Genomic DNA, 14,994 nt, shown 5'->3' on the forward strand with positions numbered 1-14,994 from the left:
TGTTAATGCATAGAAATGCAACTGATATTTTGCATGTTGATTTTGCATCCTGCTGAGTCATTTTCCAGCTCTCATAGGGTTTTTGTGGAATCTTTAGGATTTTCTCCATATAGAATTACGTCATCGGCGAACAGAGACAATTTTACATCTTGCTTTCCAATTTGGATGCTTTTTATTTCTTTTTCTTGACTAATTACTCTGGTTAGGACTTCCACTATTATGTTAAATAGAAAGCAGGTTAAAGCAGGCGTGCATGCCCTGATCATAGAGGAAAAGCTTTCAATCTTTCACCACTGAATATGATGTTAGCTGTAGGTTTTCATACATGTTCTTTATTATGTAAAGTAGTTTCCTTCCGGTTGTAATTTTTTGAGTGCAGATTTACACTTTTTAAAGACACTTCAGCAGCTAAGTAGAGAATGGACTGGTGGGGATGAGCTGATAATAAGGAGACCCTCTTGGAAGCTATTATAGTGGTTGAAGCAAAAATTGATGTAGTCCTGAATTAGGGAATTATCAGAACGCATGACAGGGAGAAAAGTTAGAAGAAACTTTTTGGCAATAATATTAGTAAATCTTAGTGATTGATTTAATATGCTAGGAAGGGAAGGGTCAGGGATGCTTCCCAGTTTTCTGATTGGGGACATAAGACAAAGAGAACCCTGGCAAGGGATAGTTTTGTGACGATGAATTAGTTGAAGAGGACGTGTGCAGGGCTAGGTAGTTACATAGAAGAGTCAGAAACTTGAAGAGAAAGGTATAAACTAGAGATGGAAGATTTAAAATATTTCCAACCGAGGTGGTGGTCAAAACCATGCGTATGGATAAGTTGAACAAGGGTTACAAAAACATACGCTTGGAGGGGCCAGGCAGGTACCAATCATTGCATGGGACTTGATGCAGTACTCTAGGGGAACCCCAGGGCCTGGGGCAACTGACCATGCCTGCCCTGCTTAAAGGCTTTCCAATGGAATCAGTCGAGCAAAGACTGCTAGTTTGTGTGTAGGCCCTCTCCTGTCCCATTGTTCTTGCTCATAAACTTAAAGGAGTAGGTCCGTCATCTTAATGGAATTTCAGGGAGTGTGGCTCACCCGTGGGGAAGCAATTAGAGTCAAGAGAAGCCCCTTGCCTTCCCCCTAGCACACTTGACATCATTCCACAGAGGCAGATGTGGCTCCAGCTGCAATTGGCTCTGTTCTTTGCTATGTTTCTTATCAGCATTACTCAGAGCAGTGGCTGCCGAGAGCTCAAATTTAGGAGCCTAGGGGTCCTTAATATGAGACAGCCAAGACATCTCAAGACCAAGGCCAGCAGAGCTGGCTCCTGTTTCAGGGCCTGGAAGCACAGTTCTTCAAAATGTCAACATAGTAATGACCTGCTGAAGGCCTGGCTTCCTATGCAGGGAATATTTGGAAAGGGAAGGTTATTTTTGTTGTTGTTTTTATACATAAATAACACAATCTGACTTTTCAGCACTGCAGAGAGGTCTGGATAGTCAGAATAGGAAGACAACCCCCCACCTACTGGGGTGAGTTTCTGCAGCCAGGGCTTACACGAGCCTGAAGCTCCAAGGGGACTTGGGCCGAGCAGCCAGAGGTCAGCATCTCTGTTCCTGTTTTTCCTATGAATGGCAGGCCAACTAGGGCAGGCAATTGAGATAACTGGGCCTGGGTTACTGAAGCTGTGTGAAATGCTGGATTGAACAAACTTAGCAAGTCTGTGATTTTCACTTTTTGATGGCTATGTGGACCAGGATGGAGATTTTAGGAAGTTCTTTCCAGCGGCAGAAATAATCAGCTCCATTTAGCAATCAGCAAGCAAACACACATATCCTTCAAAACCTGGCTTAGATGTTACCTTTTGCATCCAGACCTTTGCCTGCCTCATTCCTTTGGGTATCCATAACATTTACTTCTGTTATGAACCAAAATAGACCACACTTTGGACTTCTCAAAGGCAGGAGAGGTATTTTCTACTTCTTCATTTATAAGATTCAGGGCCAACCAACGTGCCTCACACACACTCAGCATTTGAATGAATTAACGCATGGCTTTATTATTCTATTAAGCCACTGTTCCTTCCTCACACTGCTTACTTCATGTGGCTTCTATATACCTTCTCTTTGTTTTAGTAATCAAATTAGTTTCCAAGGACTGTCATAAAAAAGCACCACATGCTGGGTAGCTTGAACAACAGGAGTGTATTTTCTGTACAATTCTGGAGGCTAGAAGTATAAGACCAAGCTGTCACAGGATTGGTTCCTTTGGAGGGCTGTGAGGAAAACTTTTTCATGCCTCCCTCTTAGCTCCTAGGGCTTTGCTGGCAATTTTTGAGTGTTCCTTGTCTTGTAGACACATTGCCCCAATCTCTGTCTTCATGCTCACATGGCATTCTCTCTGCGTGCATATCTAAATTTCCCCTTTTAATAAAGACACCGATCATATTGGATTCAGGGCCCACTCTACTCCAATATGACCTCATCTTAATTAATTTTATCCACACTGACCTCATTTCCAAATAAGACTATGTTCTGAGATATTGGAGGTCAGGGTTTCAAATTATGAATTTGGGGAAGACACCCTTCAACTCGTAACCGAAATGTTTTACGACGAGTGATTTTTATAGCACTCTCCACACTCATAGCCTTCTCAATATCAGGGAGTGTACCTTCTTCTCACAAAGCTGAGGCATATTAGAAGGAGCCCTGCTCTAGAAGAACAAGTCACTCCTACGTCCTGACCTCAGTTTTCTCCTATGTAAAGTGCCAAATTGGAGTAAATAATCCTTCAGGCCATTTCCTGCTCCGAGATTCTAGGATTTTTCTGGGAATCAATAACCCTAGGGCTTACTGACTGTTCCCATTGTTTTTCTCCCATCTTTAACTGGCAGCACACCTCACCATCAGTACATTTATTGCCCTTCTTACTGATCCATGACAGTTCTCATTCTTATTCAATAATTTGAATCATCTTATAGTTCATCTTATAGCAGATTTGAATCTGCTTTTTGTTTCTGTTGTCAGGTGTGAAGTCGCAATCTTAATTTAACTAATAGCAACCTTGAAGAAGGTGTTATCCAAGAACTCTGAAAGAAGTTCCCACTCGGTTGTACAATGATCTAGCCTTCTGTGGCTTCCTGTCACATTACAGAACAGCTAGGTCTGGCGTCTGTCTGGTGTCTGTGTGGCCCAAACCCATTTTGTCCACCTCTGTCAGCCAGTCTTTTCCTTCTTGCACTTTCCTCTAGCCACATTATGGGTGTATGTTTCCATGTGTCTCTGTGTGTATGACCATCACTAACATCATTCCTACAGTCATGCCTCTGTTTCCGATATTCTTTACTCCTGACATATGGCCTTTTCCCATTATCTCTTACTCATCCATCAGGATCCAACTGATACGCTACCTCTTCCATGAAACCTTCTCTTCCCTCTCCAGGCCACACAATCCACTCCATTTTCTGAGCTGCCATTGTAGTACGTGTAGACCCTCTTTTGGCATTTAATCACTTTCTACTTTGTACCATCATTATCTGCAGAAGGCTCAGCTTCACCACTTTCCAGCTCCAACCCTGAGTAAACTCAAGTCTGTTTATTGGTCTGCCAAGTGGGAATTATGCCCAACATCTGGAGAAGTTATGAGAATGATTTACAACAATAAATGTGAAAGTACAGGAACACAGTAAGTGCATAATAAATATTAGTTCTCTCTCCCCCATTCCCTGTGTCAGGTTTGTGTATTTGCTCATTTCCACATTCCTCATCACCCTCTACAGGAGACCTGGCCTTTGGTAGATGTTTAGTAAGAGTTAGATGCATGGATGGAAGGATGGCAAATTGAATAACGTCTGAGAAAATTTAAGAATACTCAATTTGGGCTATTACTTTCATACAAACAATGCCAGAGTTGAGTCCCTATGGAACAAAAACATGATCTAAGTAGTAAACAAAGGAAAACTTTTGTGGACCCCAACATACTGTCCTCTGAGGCCCCTACCCCAAACACATTTTCACTCACTCCTACTCAGATACTCAAAATGCTACAACTGCCTCTTGGCTGCTATATTCAGGTTAGCCTTTCTCCCTGGACTTACTTGTTCTACGTATTCTCTTTTCCTCTCCTGGTCCATCACAATTTACCTATTCCCTGTGCTAATCACTTGGGGCTCCAATTATCACAGAAAAAAGTCTTTATTTGGTAGCAGGAAGGGCTTAATGATGTGGTGGCCAGCCTCCAAGACGTCCCCTAATGATCCTCACTTTCTAATATTCGTGTCCTTGCATAGAGCCCTCTCATATTGAATAAGAATGACTTGGATAGTCAGTAAAATATTGAGAACGTGACTGTATGATGTCCAAAGAGAGGTCATAAAACACATTGCTGTTCTACGTTGGGTTCTTGGATTGCTCACATTGGAGGAGACCGGCTACCATGTTGTCAGGACATTTAGGCAGCCGTGTGGATAGACTCATGTGAGGAATAACTGAGGCCTCCTGCCAATAGCCAGCACCAGCTTGCCAATTACAGGAGAGAACCACCCTGAAAGCGGATCTTCTAGTCCCAATTAACTCTTCAGATGACTGTAGCTTAGATCAACATCTGATTCAATCTCATTAGAGACTGTAAGTTTGAACCACTGGCCAAGGTACTCCCCAACTCCTGACCCTCAAAAACTGTGAGAGATAGTAAATATGTATTTCTATTTTAGGCCACTGTGTTTGGAAGGGATGTGTTTCATAGCAATAGGTAAGTGATACACTGGGTTATCTGGAAGCTACTGATTCCTTATGCCCAAAGAGTAAGAGTACATCCTTGGATTTCTGGATTTACAGGCCCAGTGAGAGAAATTGGAAGCACATAGAACTATCGAAGCCTCTCGAGGTTCTACCAATTAAATCTAGGGAAACCTTCTACCACCTTGTGAAACTGCCTGACAGATCTACAAAAGGTGAATGGGTACAAGCCCTAACACTGAAAAATTCCACTCACAGATACGTATTCAACAGAAATGTATTCACCAAAGACACATGCAAGAATGTTTGTGCAAACATTACTGAGAATAGCCAAAGCCACGCAAATGACCAATCAACAGCAGAATAGGTCATTAAGTGGTAGTATAGCCGCTGAAACACTACATAGCAAAGAGTGATGCCACAAAGCCACAAGTACACACAACAGGATGGGTGAATGTCTCAAACTTTGCATAGAGAGAGAAAAGCCAGGCGTAAGAATATCTATACCTGATCCTATGTCTATAAAGTATAAAAAGGTAAAATTAATCTATAATGTAAAATAGTAGTTATTGTCAGAGAGGTAATGAAGGGGCTGCTGGGGTGCTGGTGATGTTCTGGTTCTTGATCTGAGTGCTGACGACATGGACAGGATCCCTTTGGACAAATGAGTGAGCTATAAGTTTATGATTTATGTGCTTTTCTTTTTTTTTTTAGTATTTGTTTATTTTTGACAGAGAGAGGGAGAGGGAGAGTGTGAGTGGGGGAAGTGGGCAGAGAGAAGAGGGAGACACAGAATCCAAAGCAGGCTCCAGGCTCTGAGCTGTCAGCACAGAGCCCGATGCGGGGCTCAAACTCACAAACTGTGAGATCATGACCCGAGCCAAAGTTGGTCGCTTAACTGACTGAGCCACCCAGGTGCCCCGTTTATGTGCTTTTCTGTATCTGTTATACTTTAACAACTTACTTTTTGAAATCACTTTAACAAATGGCAAAAAAAAAAAAATAAGTACAGCTGAGAGCAGTACAAGTTTAGAAAGGATTGTGCTTCGTATCAAGGAGGAGGATGGAAAATTCCCACCCTGGTATTAATTTGTGCTGGGGCTCACTTGCCTCATAATAAAATAATAGTTAATATTGATTATGTACCAACTATACCTGAAGCATTAATGAAGCAAACAAGTATGGCATTTTATTTAATTTCAAAATAATATTTCAAGACAAATCATATACTACCCATTTTACAAACATGGATACAAAAGTCAAGAAAAATGAAGTATCTCATGCAGAGTTTCAGTGTGTGTCAATGACATAGATTGCATTTAAATCTGGATCTGTGGCTCCTAAGAATTTACTTTTCTTTTTTTTTATTTATTTATTTTTTTTTTTTCAACGTTTATTTATTTTTTGGGACACAGAGAGACAGAGCATGAACGGGGGAGGGGCAGAGAGAGAGGGAGACACAGAATCGGAAACAGGCTCCAGGCTCTGAGCCATCAGCCCAGAACCTGACGCGGGGCTCGAACTCACGGACCGCGAGATCGTGACCTGGCTGAAGTCGGACGCTTAACCGACTGCGCCACCCAGGCACCCCCAGAATTTACTTTTCTTAACGATACCATGATTCCACTGAAAAGAGGGAGGTAACTAGGTAAGACTTGGGCTCCTCTAGTACAAAATTAAGATCTATGCAAGTGTAAATCTACACTGCATATGTATATAGGTTTGTACAACCACACACAATGCCTAAATGTGCATGGGTGCATGTAAGCGTTCATGCAGTGAGTTATATACCTATGGTTCTATCTGTTTAGTGCCAAGATCTAAAGGAAAACTAAAAAAATATGAAGATGCACTGGGATGATTCCAACTGTTTGATTTCTGGCATCGGACGATTCAAGCATCTCAATAAATTCACTCTTTGCTTTTCATCCGAGTATTTACTCAATACAAATACAGTCTCAGGCTTAGGGACCCAACAAGTGAGTTGATCAGTATTCATTTCCCTACTGCTTTCTTGGCTTCTCTTTTTCCTGTTATTCTGTTATTCCTGATCTTGATTCATAAAGCTCCCAAACTGAAGTTGGGCACATGGTTACCCAGCTAGACACTACATTTTTTTCACCCTCCCTTGAAGTGTGGGGTGTGACTGAGAATAAGTGATATACGGAGTGATATGTGTATAATAAAGACAATACCCCTTACAGAGGATTCGCTTTTTTTCCTCCCTGCAGGCTGAAAATCTGTACAGACAGTAACCCAGCCACAGCCAGAGGTGAAGACAATATTCTAGGGATGGTGCAGAAACAAGTTGGTAGAAAACTGGAGTGGTTTATGGTACAGAGCCCCGTACTAACCCAGACTGTTTTCCTTTGGACTGTTAAAGAAGAGAGAAACTTGTTTCATATAAGCCCAGTGTGGGGGCTCCCTGCACTCTCTATAATGCAAGTAGCTTTAAGGGGGCGGGGAGGGTGATTGACAGAGACACATGAACAAGCACCTTGGCCAATGGCCAATAGCTAGACCCTCAGACAGAGGACAACTGGGTCCCCAAGTGAGAGACTACTCTGAGAGGCAGCCTCAGATGGACTGATAGTGTCCCCTTCATAGCTTATAATACAGTAGCATGAACACCTTTTTATTGGATCCTCACCACAAATATATGGGGCAGGAATTAACTTTGTATTCCCATTTTGAAAAACCAGGTCTCAGGGCGCCTGGGTGGCTCAGTCAGTTGAGTGTCCGACTTCGGCTCAGGTCATAATCTCACCGTTTGTGAGTTCTAGCCCTGCGTCGGGCTCTGTGCTGACAGCTCGGAGCCTGGAGCCTGCTTTGGATTCTGTGTCTCCCTCTCTCTTTGCCCCTTCCCCACTCATGCTCTGTCTCTCTCTGTCTCAGAAATAAATAAACATTAAAAAAAATAATAATAATGGAAGAAAAGAAAACCCAGATCTCAAATAAGTGTCTTGCTCAGGTTAATAAGTGACATAGAGCCAAAAGTTTTTCATCATTCCTGATCTCCCTGGAAAGGAGTTATAGGGAAATGAGGCCAATGAAGGGGTTCCTGACAGAGGCCTTTCCTTGCAGAGCAACAGAATTCAGAGTTCAAGTCTAGGCCTCATCTATAAGAAGATTTAATCATGTAGGAATTTCAGGAACCTTACTTTATATTTTTAAGGAAATAATTTTTTTTTGAAATTTTATTTTTTTATTTTTTTGTTTTTAAAACTTTTATTTTAATTCTAGTGGGTTAACATGTACTGCAATATTGGCTTCAGGGGTAGAATTCAGTGATTGAGCATTTACATACAATACCCAGTGCTCATCCCAACAAATGCCCTCTTTTGTACCCATCACCGATCTAGCCCATCCCCCCCCACCCATCTCCTTCCGTCAACCCTCAGTTTGTTCTCTATCTTTAAAGAGTCTTTTATGGTTTGTTTCCCCCTCCCTCTTTTTTTTCCTCTCCCCCCCCCCACCCCGTCCCCTATGTTCGTCTCTTTTGTTTCTTAAATTCCACATATGAGAGAAATCATATGGTATTTGCCTTTCTCTGACTTATTTCACTTAGCATAACACACTCTAGTTCCATCCACATTGTTGCAAATGGCAAGATTTCATTCTTTTTGCTGGCTCAGTAACATCCCATTGTATGTAGACACCACACCTTCTTTATCCATTCATCCATCGGTGAACATTTGGGCTTTCTCCATAGTTTGGCTATTGTTGATAATGCTGCTGTAAAACATCAAAGTGTGTGTGTCCCCCTTCAAATCTGTATTTTTGTAGCCTTTGGGTAAATACCCCTTAGTGCAATTGCTGGATCATAGGTTAGTTCTGTTTTTAACTTTTTGAAGAACCTGGAGTCAGGTGATTTGGGACAGGGTTCAAGGAGGCAGGGCCTGCTCTGTATTCAGTGCTATCGTGAAGCAAGAATAATTCTGATTGGATATCTTCATGAATCATATCTATAAGGAGGTACTAATAGAAAGAAGCTAAAGAAGTAATTAACAAAGAAGGAGCCATCACTCATGTTAGCTGGGAGAGGGGGACATTCCATATTTTTGTGGTTTCCACAGTGACCTTGTTTTTGTATGTGCTTAGAAAAAAATGGTTACCTATTGTCAGGGGGTGAGGGGCGGGGGTCTCCTTTAGGAGGTTATTTATGTTTGGCAAGGGAAACACCACAGCCTAGCTGCAGATTCCAGGCCAGCACCTAACAACACGGGAGCCTTGCTTTTAGGGTGAGTCCAATTCACAGGTGCCAGGGGCTGCTTTTCTCCTTCTCATTTACTTAATCTTCACCCCAAATTTATGATTCAGACTCTATCAGAATTATAGATGAGGAACGTGAGACACAGCAGATTTCAGTAACTGGCCAAGGTCACACGGCTAACAAATGGAGGAGAAGAATGAGAACCCAGGCAGTATAGATTACCAGGCTCTTTTCACCTCTTCAGCCATTTCCCCAGGGCCTCATCCTATCTGCAGACCCTCAGCATTTGATCCCAACAGGACAGTCCTACCCACTCCTAACCACATGCTGTGGATTCTCTAGCCTGCCTGGATACTCGCGTGGCTGGATTCCACAGATCCACGGAGGCGCGCCCTCTGGAATTCCGGACCTGATAGCCTGCCGTGACCATGCACTCACTCCCAACCCAAACTCTCTGGAAACCTGCTCCACCTGTTTCATTGGACTCCCCCTTCACCCTCTCACATTCCTCCCCACCCTGGTGAGTGAGGCTTATTTCTGGAGGGGCTAGACAAAGGCCTACCCAATACCACGTGCCTGTTGTGACATCCTGAAAGAATCTGATGAAGGCCCTCTGGGGTGTTTGCTGCTGTCTGCAGCTTGGAGGCAGAGAGGTATAGAGGAAGGAGCTAGCTGAGTCCCTACTTGAGGGATGTATGATCTCTTGACAAGTTACTTAACCCCTCCAAGTTTCATCAGCTATAAAATTAAGAGCACCAGTGACCATCTCAAAGTACAAGGAAGATCAGATGAGACTATATACATATGTATGTATGTATATATATATATGTATATATATATTTCGGTGGAAACTGAGGAAGTGATTAAGTTTCCCATATGAGTTGATATGAAGCAGACAAGAGAGAGCAAGCAAGGGAGAGAAAAGAAGGCATAACTAACCTGGGCAGGCAAAACTCTCTAGAACTATTTCTCTTCCTACTATGCACACAGCTCAATGCAGGGACAGGCCTGCCAGCGTGAGGGTCACCAGAGAATTTCCATCTCTGATGGGACTAAGAATGCAAAATATTGACTCTAATAGAAAAAGTATTGAATTTAGCATAGGAGATCTGAGTTCTAGATCGGCGCTGCCATTTTCTGGCCTTGGGCAAATCACTTGACCTCTATGTTTTTCTCCTCAGTAGCAAAAGGGAAGTGCCTGTAAACCAAAGGTCAAGCCCTTTACTTTTTTTTTTTTTAATGTTTATTTTATTTTTGAGAGAGATGGAGACCGAGTACGAGAGAGGGTAGGGGCAGGGAGAGAGGGAGACACAGACTCGGAAGCAGGCTCCAGGCTCTGAGCTCTCAGCACAGAGCCTGACACGGAGCTCAAACCCACCAAGTGGGAAATCATGACCTGAGCTGAAGTGGGACACTTAACCAGCTGAGCCACCCAGGCACCCTAAGCACTTTACTTTTATTAGTGCTTACCACAACCTGCTCCACTATGTAATATCATTATGCCCATTTTATTCAAGAGGAAACCCAGGATAAGAGTGGCCAAAGAGTTTGTCCACAGACACACAGCGGTGAGTGTCTGGGCTGTGAACCAGGCAGTCAGACCCTAGAGCCTGTGCCTCCACCCCTGCCGCCAGCAACACTCCCACTTGCTTATCTGAAACCCTGGAAGAAAAATCGCCCCCACTGCTTCCTCCAGGCAGCTCTGAGGATCAGATGGGCCCATGGGTGTGCCAGGGTGTGCTTTAACTGTGGATGCACTGTGGAGACGTGGTAGTGTCTCATTCGCTGTGGCTTTGTAGGGCAGCATCAGCACAAAAGTCTTTAGCGTGGATGTTTCAGAAAGGCAGATTTCAGCTCAGAGTGAGGACAGGCCCTCTGCAGTGAGTGTTCCTATGTGACCCGGGCTCTCTGTGAGGCAGGAAGCACGCCCCGCCCTCCACCAGCAAAAGAAGCACCCCCAGATGGGAAAGCAGCAGAGGGTTTCCTTCATCACCTGTGGTAACTGAGGCTCCTGGCACAGGGCTCCGCCAGGCAGGGTACCCCATTTGGCGGGCTTCCCTCTCTTTCTGTCTTCTTTTCATGTTAGATGCTTCCTCGCCACCGTTTCCCCTTCAGATTTTGTGAATTCTCGTGTTTCTGTGAGGTCGCTGGAGCCCCACTTGACCTGAATGTCCTTTGCCAACTTCATCACCGCCTCTGGGGCAGGGGTGGATATGCGGGAAAACATTTTTCCTGAACTCTGGCTCAGAGTCCTTCAACATCTGTGGAAAACAAGGGAGTTTACCACACAACCCTCTCACAATCAAGTACTCAATTAATGTTTGGCTCCCCAGAACGACCTTTCTCAAGAAAAATACCACTTAAAACATTTTTTCTCCGCCTCTCTCCATCTTTCTGAGAGAGGGAGTTCTGAGGCCAACCACGGAGAAAGAGCCTTTGGTTTCCTCCATGAAAATTGTTGTAATACCCTGGCCAAAGCATGTGGGATGGGCCACTGAGAGTCCCCTGGCATGACCTCCACACTGCCTGGGTGGGGACAGAGCAAGGACGAAGATGAAGAGGTGGGAGGAGAGCAGTGGCTCTTTTATGGCTTCCTCTGTCACAGCTTCACCCTGAGAGGACAGGAGAGCCATGTTTTCTCAGGAACACCAGGAGATGGTATGTGTGTGAGACAGAGACAGACAGACAGAGATGGAGAGACAGAGAGAGAAAGAGAGACACTATGACACTGTTAGAAATTTTCCATCCCTTTGAGATCTGGAACCCTCTGATTCAAAGTGTGGTCCACAGACCACCAGCATCACCATCACCCAAGAGCTCGAACTGTCTGAAATGCAGAATCCCAGGCCCACTCCAGGCTGACTGAATCAAAATCTACATCTCAAGTCCCTCAGGCAATTCTCAGCTACGCTAAAGTTTAAGAAGCACTGATCTAGATAAGACTGCCTCAGAACGCCTAGGTATGTCCCATGGAAGTCCAAATCTCTGCCCAAATTGTTGGTTCATTCCCAGGGAATCTCTCGGGGGCACCCCTGGAACATTTACTTCCCCTGCAAAGGACAGTTGATAGCTTATTTTGCCCTTCTTTGCTCCCTGTCTCTGTCTGTTTCACATCAGACCAGATGGGGAATTTAATCCCTTCTTCAGTTTACACCAAAAAGCAACTCACACAGCATTTGTGTATGTGTGTAGGAAACGTTCCCAAAATTTGCTGAGTAGGGGGGATGGGGCGAAATAACCAATGTAACCACTTCATACTGAATGATAGACCACCCAGCAGTGGGAATTCTGCCCTGGTTCCCGGCCCCAGGTGTTTGCTAATCTACCCCATGACCCTGGGTCACCTCTCCCAACCTCTCCTGCTCGGTGGCTTCCCTCGATCGTCTCCCCATTTCTGTGAGGAGCAGAACTCCTCTCCTTTTCTCATAGACGGCAGGAACGACCTCCCTTCTGCCGTCTTCACACTGTGCTCTCAGGATCCTCCTTCTGTCCTGTATGTGGCAAAAAAAGACAACTCTGCACACCTGTGTTCATAGTAGCACCGCTCACAATGCCACGGGGTGGAAGCAGCCCAAGTGGCCATCAACTGATGAATGGATAAACAACATGTGGTACATACATACAGTGGGGATGTTGTTCAGCCCATAAAAAGGAAAGAGATTCTGGTATATGCTACTACACGGATGAAGCTTGAGGACGCTTCGCTGATGAAATAAGCTAATCAACGAAAGACAAAAGGTGTACGAGATTGTACGAAATATACGGAGTAGTCAAATTCACAGAGACAGAAAGTTAAACAGTGGTTGCCAGAGGCTGGGGGAGGGGGAAGAGGGGAAAGCGTTGCTCAGAGGGTGCTAAGTTTCAGTTTGCAAGGTAAAACACTGGTGCCCAAAAAATCTGGTGCCCAAATCTTCCCCAACCGGAATCCCTGGAGGTGCTGTAAACCAGCACCGGCTCCTGAAAGGACGTCGCTGAAGCCACGTGGGAAAAGTGTTGGCCTCACAGGAAAGAAAGATCTGGAGAGGGAGTCCTGCCTTAGTCATTCCAGTATGTGAAATGGCAAGAAACTCACTTCATGTTCTGGGTTCCCTCTGGAGTGTTTTTCACTTACTCATGACCTTCCTACGGGAATCTACAGGAGTGAGTGCCCAGCAGCAAGGCCTGGGCACTGTGACCCTACTCCTTAGCCGCATTTGACCAGACCAGGGGAAGGCCCCTGACTCAAGCTTTTTCAATCGGGGTCCCACTGGTAGTAATGGGGAATCCAAACAGAGAGAGGCAGAAGGTCAATCTCTTGTATGGTTGGCAGGATAACTCATGAGCTTGGAAACTGGGAGGCTGTCACACTCTACCCATTTGCATTGAGCTTCTGAGAAAACCGGGCTTCAGAGAAGAAAGGCAGAGGCAGCCGAGCAGCCACGTTGAGGAAAGGGGAGAGAAGGAGAAGGACCATTTCCCAAGTTCCCTGCTACCTTCCTCTCACCAGTTTTTGTCATTCCTGGAGACCTTCCCCACAGCTCACTCACCAGCTTGGTTGCCTGAATCACCCCCGCATCTTAACGATGAATTTCTCTCTTTAGCGGAAACTAGCTCTGTTTGGTTTCTGTCGCTTACAACCGAAGCCACCTTGAGCAACTCACATTCGCCATTTTGAGGCTTAGTTTTTTTGGCTGAAAAATGATCATGAGACCGAATCACTGAATTGTTGACCACACGGATATTGTTTAAATGCCAGAAGAATAGAAAGGACAATTATTGCAGGAAGAGAGACATCACGGATGGAGAAAAATGGCTTAGATGGAAATTTTGTTCTGTTTTTTTTGAAACATTGGTTTAAAAAAATAGAAAAATGATGACAAACTAATTAGGAAGATATCAGAATACATCAGACCCTTTTCTAAGTATTTTATACATACTAGGTATTTTAATCCTCATGTCAGCCTGGTTCTGCAAAGGCTCTGTTCTTATCTCTCATGTTGCAGATGAGGTAACTAAGCTATAAGAGAAGGTTAATAACTAGCCGAGGTCACATTATACGAGAGTGCAAAGCAACATCCCTCGCTTTTATATCTGTTTCCTCATCTGTAAAATGGCCCAAATGATGGATACCCCAGGGTTGTGCTGAGAGAATTAACTAAAAATGTCTTCACAATGTGTATGACACCTAAGAACCGATTCCATAATCTCTTTCATAAGAAAACTCATCATTAATCTGTTTTGTTACTGAAGTGCAAATTAAGAAAATAAGACGTGCAGCTATGAAGAGCTAACTTTCAAATGAATAAAAGGCAATTCTGTTTACACGGTAAGAGTGGGACTCCTAAAACTCATACACCCAAGTGGGAAATAGGCTTGAAAATACGTAGCCTGAATGAATGAAACAGGGCCTAAGGCAGCCTCAGTTTTCAAGCCCTCTCTTTCTAGGAGAATCAAGATAAACACATTCTGCAGCACCTGTTGACAATGCAAGCTTTTTTTAATCTTCTCAACTTTGAGAGTGGCACGTCCCAATTGGATATGAGGTGCAGGAAGGCAGGGAAATTGAGAATGGCCACACAGTATCATATCCTGGGGGTTCTGTGGCATCATCTCAGGTTACAGATGGAAGATGGGAGCTCCAGGAGATAAATAAACGTGCCTTCAGTCCAACAACCAGGAAGCCAAAGAATCAGATTTCAAATACAAATCTCTCTGACCCCAAAGTCCTTGCTTTCCTCCTCATACCTTGACGTACCTCGCCCAACTCGACACCTGTTGCCACTTAACACATTACCTGAAGTCAATCATTTGAAGCAACCATAAGCATCTTACAGTTTCTGTGGGTCAGGAATTCAAGAACAGCTTAGCTGGGTGGTTCTGCCCCTGGGTTTCTTGTGAGCTTAGAGTCAAGATAAGATGGGCCTCAGCTGAGGCTACGGCTATCTACAGATTTGGCGGGGGCTGGAGGATCCGCTTCCAGTCCTCACTGTTGGCAATCTCGTGCTGGTTGTAGGAAGTGGGGCCTTGGTGCCTCTCCGTGCAGGCCTCTCCAGTGGTTATTTGAGTCCTC

This window comes from Prionailurus bengalensis, chromosome C1 (genome assembly GCF_016509475.1).
Source record: "Prionailurus bengalensis isolate Pbe53 chromosome C1, Fcat_Pben_1.1_paternal_pri, whole genome shotgun sequence".
Classification (NCBI taxonomy): Eukaryota; Metazoa; Chordata; class Mammalia; order Carnivora; family Felidae; genus Prionailurus; species Prionailurus bengalensis.